Source organism: Mustela erminea, chromosome 19, assembly GCF_009829155.1.
Source record: "Mustela erminea isolate mMusErm1 chromosome 19, mMusErm1.Pri, whole genome shotgun sequence".
NCBI classification, from domain to species: Eukaryota; Metazoa; Chordata; class Mammalia; order Carnivora; family Mustelidae; genus Mustela; species Mustela erminea.
In genome coordinates, this window is record NC_045632.1 from 13,416,160 (window position 1) to 13,427,502 (window position 11,343).

An 11,343-nucleotide genomic window follows, 5' to 3' on the forward strand; every position below is an offset into this window, starting at 1 on the left:
TGGCCAGCGGGACGGTGCTGTCCCGGGCGCAGACCACCCTCCCCGCCGCCGCTGCCCAACTCCGGAAGGCCTGGGTAGGTCGCGAGCCCACGAGCCTCAGTTTGCCGTCTGTGAAATGGGAGTTCCTGGCAGCTGCCCTTAACAATGCGAAACTAAGTCTGATCGTTCTCTGTGTTTTGTGCGCACTTCTGGAAGCTTCCAAGGGGTCCTTCCATTTAACATTTACAATACCGTGAGGAAGTGGCTCCTGTGATCTCCCTTTCCAGATGAAGAGGCTGGTCTGAAGCTTCTCCCTGCGAATGAAGCCCCAGTGTTTAGAACCTAAGGGATTGTGCCGAGATGTCTTTCTAGATGGCGAAGCTTTATGGGAACCTAAATTACCATCGACCTATGTTGCGATGTGCCCTGAAGTGAGCGTTCATGCGAGGCGCTGAAGATGAGAGCGGGGAACGTGGTTAACGAAATCTGCTGCGCGGCAGTTACTCAAACCGCTACTGAAGAGCGTGGGCCAGAACGGCGAAAGGGCTCCTCACACAGCACGGGGACGATTCCTGGGCCACCACCCCCAGCCTCCAGCACTAGCTGAACCGAGAATCCCCAAGCCCACTGACAGCCCTTTGGGACCCCGTTGGAACCTCTTTCCCACCAGGGTTTGAGATGACCGAGCTTCCCTGGCTCCCCACCTTTTCCTCCTTGTTCCAGATTCATCTTGCCTGTGCATTTGTCCACCCTAGTTTAGACTACTCAGTTGGGGGAACAGCACGATAGTCAGAGAGGGTCAATGAGGGGGCCTGGTTGCAGACAGCCTTAGGGGCATGGTGACGGCTCTGACTCAGGCTTTGAGTGAAATGGGAAGCCATCGCATGGTTCCGAGCAGAGCACTGATGAACTCTGATCACACCAAAAGTTCCCTTTGGTTTCTCTGTGGAGAACAGACTAAGAGGGTAAGGAAAGGAGCAGGATGATACCCAAACCAATGCAGTAATCGAGGTGGGAAGTGATGGCAGCTGAGATAAGAGTGATCAGCGTCCAGTTGTGGAGGTAGTATTTTAAAGGTAGAGACAATGGGTAGTAGGTTCATGAGCTGCAGCCAGCCTCTAATACCCAGAGCATGGCAGGCTCCTTAAGGAACAGCTATTCACCAAGGGCCTTTTTGGGTCGAGGATGGGTTACAGGGGTGTGAGGATACCGCTTCCTCTGACCCACTCCATTTACCCCAGTGTGCTGCGTGGCACTCCATTCTCTCCATGCTATGAGGTGGCAAAAGCTGGGCTGCACAGCCATCTTGGATACCCCTATTCTGGGGGTCTGAACGATTTCTGAGCTGCCACAGGTTTCTGAGTGGGAAGAGATCAGAGCAGTAGGAGAATCCATGTACTCCTGGGGCATGCCTTTCCTCTGAGAGATGCCTAAAGAGCGGTCACTCCATGCCACCTGAAGGACTCTGGCTAGTTCCATTTCCTCACTGCCAGATGAGGAGAATGAAAGGTAAAGGAAGGGGGAATCTAGGGCACACTCCTTGGGACAAATAAGACCTTTTATGAGAGTACAACCGTGGGGTCACCAGTAGTAAAATAACGAGTACAAAGAAGTTAGACTTGAAGTTATGTATGCTCTCAAATCCTAGGATTAACTCATCCTCACCAGCTAGGAGCCCAGGAGTCCTTAAGTTCAGCATTCTGCAGGATCGTTGAGTCCTCCACAGGGAAGTCAGCATGCCTCTGCTGTCAGTGGCCACCCAGAAGCTTCCCCACCCACAGCTCTCCTTGCTGCCTCTGCTCCCAGCTCAGCATTCAGCCTGCAATTTTCTCACCCCAGGGATTTAATGGTAGAGGTCTGCTCATTTTCCTTTTAAGAAAAACATGTAAAATATAATAAAGTTGTAAGGAATTCAGGGAAACCCTGTGAAAGCACTCTTAAACTTGGAAAAAATGAGCCCAAAACAAAAAACATTATCCATGTGGCTGAAACTCCACGTTCCCCTCTTCAATAGAAACCAACATTCAGAGATAGCCACTATGCTGAATGAGATGCGGATGGCTCTGTGGTATTCAAACTTTACATGTATCCCAGAGCAATACAAAGCATTTACTTTGCATATTTTGCATTCATATAAATGTATCAATATGAGATTTTATCTGTGGGGCACCTGGGTGGCTTGGTGGGTTAAGCCTCTGCCTTCGGCTCAGGTCATGATCTCAGGGTCTTGGGATCAAGGCCTGAATCGAGCTCTCTACTCTGCTGAGAGCCTGCTTCCCTCTCTCTCTCTGCGTGCCTCTCTGCCTACTTGTGATCTGTCAAAAAAAAAATAAATAAAATCTTTAAGAAAAAAAAGATTTTATCTGTAACTTGCATTTTTTGCTTCATGTAATTTATCATTGCAGTATTTATCCTTTTTGATTATGTGAAGGTCTATTTTCATGGCTATCTAGTTTTCAGTAAAATGAGTATACTAGAACATGGCTCTCCTGTCTACTTTCAATGGCCACTTATGTTCCTTCATAAATATTCATTAAAGGACCTACCATGCAGGGTGCCTGGGTGGCTCAGTGGGTTAAGCATCCAACTCTTGATTTCAGTTCAGGTCATGTCGTCAGGGTCCTGAGACTGAGCCCCGCCCCCTCTCAGGCTCTGGGCTCAGCAGGGAGTCTGCTGGAGATTCTGTCTGTCCCTCCCCCCACCTCTCTCACACGCTGTGTCACTCTCTCAAATGAGTAAATCAATCTTTAAAAAAATAAGAACCTATTATGCAAGGATCTGGGAATCAAGTTGTGAATAAAAATGACAAAAGTGGGGCGCCTGGGTGGCTCAGTGGGTTAAAGCCTCTGCCTTTGGCTCAGGTCATGATCCCAAGGTCCTAGGATCGAGCCCAGTATTGGGCTCCCCGCTCAGCGGGGAACCTGCTTCCCCCTCTCTCTCTGCCTACTTGTGAGCTCTGTCAAATAAATAAATAAAGTCTTTAAAAAAATGTTTAAATTTTTGAAAAAATGACAAAAGCACTGTCCTCAAGGAGCTCACATTCTGGAGGAGAGTGCACCATAGAAAAATAAGTAAAGGGACACCTGGGTCGCTCAGTGGGTTAAGCCTCTGCCTTCGGCTCAGGTTGTGATCTCAGGGTCCTGGGATCAAGTAACACATGGGGCTCCTTGCTCAGCAGGGAGCCTGCTTCTCTCTCTGCCTGCTCCCCATTTGCCGCTTCCAGTCGGAGAAGAATTAGGCACCAAGAAGTCAGCTGCAAAAGACTGGGAGCAGGCGACAACAGCCGAAAAGGACTGGGGCCACGAATAACTCCACAGTCTCACTTTTATTAGATGGAAAACAATAGCCAACAGAAGGATGGATGAAGGTCAAACGTTAGTCACGTCTTGCAGGCAGGCAAGGAGGAGGATAAAGTTTATAGTTAACCAAGCACATTCAAAGGACTCATCTAACTAACAACCGGCACTTCTGGGAAGAGAAAGGTGTGACTATGGAAAAGGGAAGGAGGTGGATTTCGTTCCACCCTGAGCTGACTGGGTGTTCCCGGGTGCCTGGCTTCCCTGAAGCAGGCGGCGTTCCGCCCTGGGCGGGCCAGGCATTTCTGGCTGCCAGGCATCGGTGAAGGGGCGGTGTTCTGCCCTGAGCGAGCCAGGTATCCCCAGCTGCCCAGCTTTTGTGAAGGGGTGGCGTTCCGCCCTGAGCGAGCCGGGCATCCCCAGCTGCCCAGCTTCACGGTCGTATATCGTCCTTCTCCCCAAAGACCTGCTGCCAGTATATGTATTTCTTAAGGCCATATCTAAATGTGCTTGGCAACTAGTAAAATCCTCCAGGGGTTACAGTTTAAGTAACAAATTGTTCCGAGGGGCAGCAGCACCCGTTGGTGCGCACGCTCTGGCAAATAAATAAATAAAACCTTAAAAAAAATTATATATATATATATATATATATATATATATATATATATATATATATAACACATCAGATAGGGTTAAAGACCGAGTAAGGAGAGGGGGTGCTGGAGGAGGTGGTTGTGATTTTAAGTTGGTGGCTAGGGAAGGCCCCACCCAGAAGGTAATATGCAAGCAAAGACCTAAAGGCAGGGAGAAAGCCAGCCACACGGGCATCGGAGCACTGCAAGCAGGCGGCTTCCAGCAATGCTGCTGCTATGAAAATTCATATGCAGGTCTCCGTATGGACAGACGCAGGGTCTCTTGGGGGTAGGCCCTCAGAGTGGTACTGATGGGCCATAGCAAATGAACATTTATGTCCAGCACTGATACATGTTTCTAGAAAGATCGCACCTTTTCATATGCCCCAGCCATGGTCAGGAGTTCTACTTGCTTCACATCCTCACCAGTGCTTGGTAGTGTCAGCTTTTTCAATTTTTGCCAAATTCATGGGTAGAAAACAGTATTTCATTGTGAGATGCTTCTCTTCTCTCTCTGGTGAGATTCAGCATCTTTTCACAGTTAGCCATTTGTGTATTCTCTCCTTGAATTACCTTCTCACCTCATGCGTTTTTCTCCCAGGTTGTCTTTTTCTTACTGGTTTGTATAAGTTCTTCACTGAAATTTAACATTAATCATTTATTAGGAATGTATCCTTTCCAAGCTGTGACTTACCTTTTACTTTGTTTATGAAGTAACAATCCTCCTTTTGAAGCAAAGAAGGATTTTTAAAGATGCCTTTTCTGGAACACCTGGATGGCTCAGTCAGTTGAGTGTCTGGCTCGAGTTCTACTCAGGTCGTGATCTCAGGGTGCTGGGATGGACACCCCCGGGACAGGCTCCATGCTCAGCAGGGGGCTGGCTTGAGATTCTCCCTTCCCTTCTCCCCCAAATCATTCTTTCTTGCTCTCAAATGAATAATTCTTAAAAAATAAAATGTCTCTCCCAATCTAGATTCCTTTTATTCCATTTTCTTGCCAATTGCCTTAGCCAGAACCTCCATTACAATGCTGAACAGAAGTGGTGAGATCAGACATCGCTGTCTTGTTCTAATCTTAGGGGTAAAGCATTCAGTGTTTTTTTGGTTTTGTTTTGCTTTTTAAAGATTATTTATTTATTTATTTGACAGACAGATCACAAATAGGAAGAGAGGCAGGCAGAGAGGAGGAAGCAGGCTCCCTGCAGAGCAGAGCCCAATGCGGGACTGGATCCCAGGACCCTGGGATCGTGACTCAAACCGAAGGCAGAGGCTTTAACCCACTGAGCCACCCAGGCACCCCAAGCACTGTTTTTTTTTTTTTAAAGATGTTATTTATTTGACAGAGAGAGATCACAAGTAGGCAGAGAGGCAGGCAGAGAGAGAGAGAGGAGGAGGAAGCAGGCTCCCTGCTAAGCAGAGAGCCCGATGTGGGACTCAATCCCAGGACCCTGAGACCATGACCTGAGCCGAAGGCAGCGGCTTAACCCACTGAGCTACCCAGGCGCACACCAAGCACTGTTTTTTACTAGTAAGTATGATACTACCTGTGGATATAGATGTCCTTTGTCAGGTTGAGGACATTGCCTTCTATTCCAACTTTGGTGAGAGTTGTTTGTTTTTTAAATCAGGAATGACTGTTGAATTTTTGTCAATTTTTTTCCTGCATGTATTGAGATAATCATATACTTCTTTTTTTAGCTTGTTAATACAGAGATGTACATTCACTGATTTTGGTTAAACCAATACTGCATATTTTAGATAATCCCACTTCGTCATGACTTTTAAAAATTTCTGTTATTTTCTTTTTCTTAACTCAGTTCAAGTTTAATAGAAAAAGACAAAAGATCAAAAGTGATGCCCTACTGCTGTACATAACGTTTGGCCTGCCCCATAACACAGCTCAGGACGTTTCTATTATTTTCTTATTATATTATTAGATTCAATTTGCTAAAATTTTGTTTATAAAATATTTGCAACATATACATTTAACAAAGGACTTGTATCCAGAATATATACACAACTCCTACAACTCGATAATAAAGACAAACAACCTAACAGAACATGGATGAGAGGCTTGAATAAGGAAGCCAAGAAGCCAAGAAGCACCTGGAAAGGTACTGATTGCCATTAGTCATCACACCAGAATGAGATGTCACTCACCACTCACCAGAGGGGTACCTGGGTGGCTCAGTCAGTTGAGTGACTCTTGGTTTCGGCTCAGGTCATGATCTCGGGCTTGTGAAATTGCGCCCTGCGAACACCTCTCCACTCTGGGGAATCTGCTTCGGTCTCACTCTGCCCCGCACCCTGCTGGTGTGCTCTCTCTAAAATAAGTAAATCTTGGGGCGCCTGGGTGGCTCAGTGGGTTAAAGACTCTGCCTTCAGCTCAGGTCATGATCCCAGGGTCCTGGGATCAAGCCCCACGGCTGGCTCTCTGCTCAGCAGGGAGCCTGCTTCCCCCTCTCTCTGACTGCGTCTCTGCCTACTTGTGATCTTTGTGTGTCAAATAAATGAATAAAATCTTTAAAAAAAAAAAAAGTAAATCTTTTACACAATGCTCACTCATTAGAATGGGCAAAATGAAAAGAACAGTGCCAAAATTTGGTAAGGACGTGGAGCATCAGGAATTCTAAAATTCTAATACATTGCTGGTACTTGCATAAAATATTACTGCCATTTTTTTTTAATTTTTTTTTAATTTATTCGATGGACAGAGATCACAGGTAGGCAGAGAGGCAGGCAGAGAGGAAGGAAAGCAGGCTCCCTGCTGAGCAGAGAGCACGATTCAGGGCTTGATCCCAGGACCCTGGGATCATGACCTGAGCTGAAAGTGGAGGCTTTAACGCACTGAGCCACCCAGGCGCCCCTACCGCCATTTTTAGAACTGACAGTTTCTTAAAAAGCTGAGCATACATCTCCTCTGTAACCCAGCCATGTCACCTCCAAGAATCTCTCTAAGAGAAATGAAAGCATAAGCCCATAAAAACAAAACCACCCTGCTAAGTATGTTCATAGAACCTTTACTCATAGTAACCAAAGACTGGGAACATCCCAGATTTCTGTTAATCCGAGAACGGATAAATTGTGCTGTATTCATACAACGGAATAAATACTACCCAGCAACAAAAAAGAATTACTGATCTGTGTGATGACATAGACAAGTCTCAAAAATCTTTTGCTGAGGGACACCTGGGTGGCTAAGTTGGTTGGGCAGCTGCCTTTGGCTCGGGTCATGATCCCAGCGTCCTGGGATCGAGTCCCACATCGGGCTCCTTGCTCGGTGGGGCATCTGCTTCTCCCTCTGCCTCTGCCTGCCATTCTGTCTGCCTGTGTTCGCTCTCTCTCCCTCTCTCTGACAAATAAATAAAAAAATCTTAAAAAAAAAAAATCTTTTGCTGAAAGCAGCAGACACAAAAACGTACAAAATAGGGGCACCTGGGTGGCTCAGTGGGTTAAGCCTCTGCCTTCAGCTTGGGTCATGATCTCAGGGTCCTGGGATCGAGCCCCGCATCGGGCTCTCTGTTCAGCGGGGAGCCCGTTCCCCCCCTCTCTCTGCCTGCCTCTCTGCCTACTTGTGATCTCTCTCTCTCAAATAAATAAATAAAATCTTAAAAAAAAAATGTACAAAATACATGCCTACAATCTCACCATGGTAATTCTAGAATTGGCAAAAATAACCCATGCCAAAAGAAATCGCTGTGTGCTTTGGGGTATATAGGGAAGAAATGTCTGGGGACAAGAAGGGACAAGAAAGAACTTTCTGGATGGATAGGAATGTTCTGTGTCTTGGTATGTGTTTGCCAAAAATGGAAATTCAATGGTGTACCTAGGAAAAGAGCTTTTCACTGTTCTGGGTACTTAGCAAAATTCTAGGCTAAGGGGATTTTTTTTCTTACAGATTTTATTTTAGAGACAGAGAGCATGAGTGGGGATTTGGGGCAGAGGGAGGAGGAGAGAATCTCAAGTAGACTCCGCACTGAGCACGAAGCCCAACACGGCACTTCACCCCACGATCCCGAGATCATGACCTGAGCCAAAACCAGGAGTCTGATGCTCAACTGACTAAGCCACACAGGTGCCTCTAGACTAAGGGCACTCTCAAGAAGAGTAATTCTCAGGAAATTATTCTTGCACTGCTCTGCCCCAGCAGCACACTGTCATCAAAGGCTTTGATGCTCTCCTCCTTTTGCAGTCGCTCCATCAGTGGCCAGCCACTGTGATGTCCCCCTGCACCCAGGCCAGTGGTGCTGGGCTCACCTGTGAAACGGTTACCTCTCTTTGGAATCCATCCAGTTTTCCTTGCTTCCACCTCCCCTCAGTGGCATACCTTAGAAGAATCTCCCAGAAGATGCTTATGAACGTCACATGCCGGTATCGAGGATCAGTATCTCACTGGAATGGAGACTTTACTCAGAGTTGGTGAAATTCCGTTGTAGATCTGGGGGCGGTTCTTTAAAGGCTGTACTTTTTCCCTGCTTGTTTTGTTTTGAATTTATATTAGCTGCATCCTGGGGTCCTGGGATCAAGCCCTGCATTGGGCTCCCTGCCCGGCGGGAAGCCTCTTCTCCCTCTCCTCCCCACTCCTGCTCTTTCTATCTCTTCTCTCTCAAATAAATAAAATCTTTAAGTTTTGTTATAAATACTATGTTGGGTATGGGCAAAAATAGTATGAGGGGTGCCTGGGTGGCTCAGTTGGTTAAGTGTCTGACTCTTGATTTTTGGCTCAGGTCATGATCTCAGGGTTGTTAGATTGAATGCCACATGGGGCTCCATGCTCAGTGCACAGTCTGCTGGAGATTCTCTCTCTCCCTCTCCCATTGTCCCTACCCCTGCTCATGGTTTATCTAATAAATTAATAAAATATTTTTTAAAATATTATGAAATGGGGGTGCTTGCCTGGCTCAGTTAGTAGAGCATGGAACTCTTCATCCTGAGGTCATGAGTTCAAGCCCCATCCATGTTGGGGGCAGAGTTTACTTAAGGAAAAAAAAAAGAAAAAAAAAAGCTAAAAAGGTAGTAGGAAATGGATTCTATCACGGATGTTTTTATCATTTGATAATCAGGTGTAAATGATGACATTAGCACTGAGGATGGTAAATTATGGCCCACAGGCCAAATCTGGCCCACGTGTTTTCATAAACAGTCTTGTATTTACTAGTCTATGTAACCGCAGGTGGTTACACAGGTGTACCTCTTTCTAGAGTGGTTAGTGTCCAAATGAAAAGATGTTCGTGTGTGGATTCAGCAAACTTTGCAGTTTATCCTTGGCTGTAACTGCCCCGCTCTGAAAATGTGGGCAGGACCTTTGTCTTAGCACGGTTTGTAACAGCAAAATAGTAAATCACCCTGATAGGCGAAAGTTTACGTCATGAGGTGCAAAAATTAAATGGCATACTATTGGGAGACAAAATTGGGTTCCTAACAACAACACGGATGACCCCAATGCGGGGCTCAATCCCAGGAACCCCAGGATCACCACCTGAGCCAAAGGGAGACGCTTCACCAACTAACCCACCCAGGTGCCCCTCCAACATAGTCTCTTTAAATCATTGTCAATCTTTACCTGCCAATTAGCCTCTCTAGGCTGTATTTTCTGCATCTACACAATGGAAAATAATAGAAGAACCTGCTTCACCAGGATCCCTGTGCTGCATGAAGTAATGGAGACTGCTTGCTAGGGTACAGCCTACCTCGCAGCAGCTGCTCAAATACTTATTATCATCTCTCTGATGACTGATGAACTCATGCATTTTTTATCGTACTGGTTGTCCATCTGTATTCCTTTTGTAAATCTCCTGTTCATACAAAAGACTAGTGACAACCTTTGCCTTGGTCCTCCCTAAATGGAATGGAGATGGCTCTACATCTGGGATTGGCAAGGTCTTTCTAGTAAATATTTTACCTTTTCAGGCTATGCAAGCTCACAACTGCTCAATTCCACCTTAGTGTGTTAAAGCAGCGCAGACAGTATGGAAATGAGTGGGTGTAGCTATGTTCCAACAAGATTATTTACAAAACACATGGGCCAGGTTTGGCCTGTGGGTCATAATTTGCCAACCTCAGTGCTAATGTCATCATTTAAGCCTGATTATCATATGATAAAAACAATTTATTTCCTGTTACCAGGGGGTTTTCTTTCCTTAAACAGTCTTTACGTTCGTTATCAACTTCTTTCTCATTAATCATTGAGATGACTGGCTTTCTCCACTGATTGATTAAAATGGGTATTATGGTTATGTATTTCCTAATACTCAGTATGCTGATCCTGGAATGAATGTTTCTGAATTCAAATGTACTAGCTACTCTGGCTTTACTGGCAGGATCTGATCCGGAAATTTTGCATTAATAGTCCTGAAAGATATCAGCCTTTAATTGTTCTTTGAGTTTTACAAAGTGGCATCACAAATGAGGTAAACATTCAGCTTTCTACATGTTCTGGAACAGTGCATATCAGCACAGAGCAGATCCCGGGACTTGACCTCACAGCCCTGAGATCATGACCCGAGCCAAAACCAAGAGTCAGACGTTTTAAGTGACTGTACCATCCAGATGCCCCTTCCCCCCTTTGTCTTTTCATTTACTGTAAAATTATATCAGATTTTTAAAAAACTAAAAAGATTTATTTGAGAAAGAGAAAGAACGTGTGAGCAGAGGAGTTGCAGATGGAGAGAATTTCATGGGGCCCGACACAGGGCTCGATCTCTTGATCCTGAGATCATGACCTGAGCCAAAACCAAGAGTGAGACACTCAACTGAACCACCCAGGTGCCCCATAAAACTGCAGCAGTTTTGAACATGAAAAGGAAAACCACACGATCCTCAAAGACTTTTACTGATTAGCTACGTTCATTTCTGTTTTCTTCTATGCTTTTCTCCAAACGCACATGGAGGGCGACACAGTCACAACAGGTCACATTTCACTGTAGTTGACTCTGGAACAACTTGGGGGTTGTTAAGCGCTGATGCCCTGCACATCTGAAAATCCACACAGAACTTTGACTCTCCAAAAACTTGACTAATAGCCTCCTACTGAATGGCAATCTTACCGATAATACAAGCAGTCAGTTGATTAACACATAGTTTATAGGTCATTTATATTACATACTGTATTCTTATACTAAAATAAGCTAGAGGAAAGAAAATAAAAAGGAAGAGGGACGCCTGGGTGGCTCAGTTGGTTAAGCAGCTGCCTTCGGCTCAGGTCATGATCCCAGCGTCCTGGGATCGAGTCCCACATCGGGCTCCTTGCTCAGCAGGGAGCCTGCTTCTCCCTCTGCCTCTGTCTGCCATTCTGTCTGCCTGTGCTCGCTCTCTCCCTCTCTCTCTCTGATAAATAAATAAAATCTTAAAAAAAAAATTAAAAAAATTTAAAAAAAAGAAAAGAAAAAGGAAGAAAAATAAATTTACAATACCATACTGTATTTATTGAAAAAAATC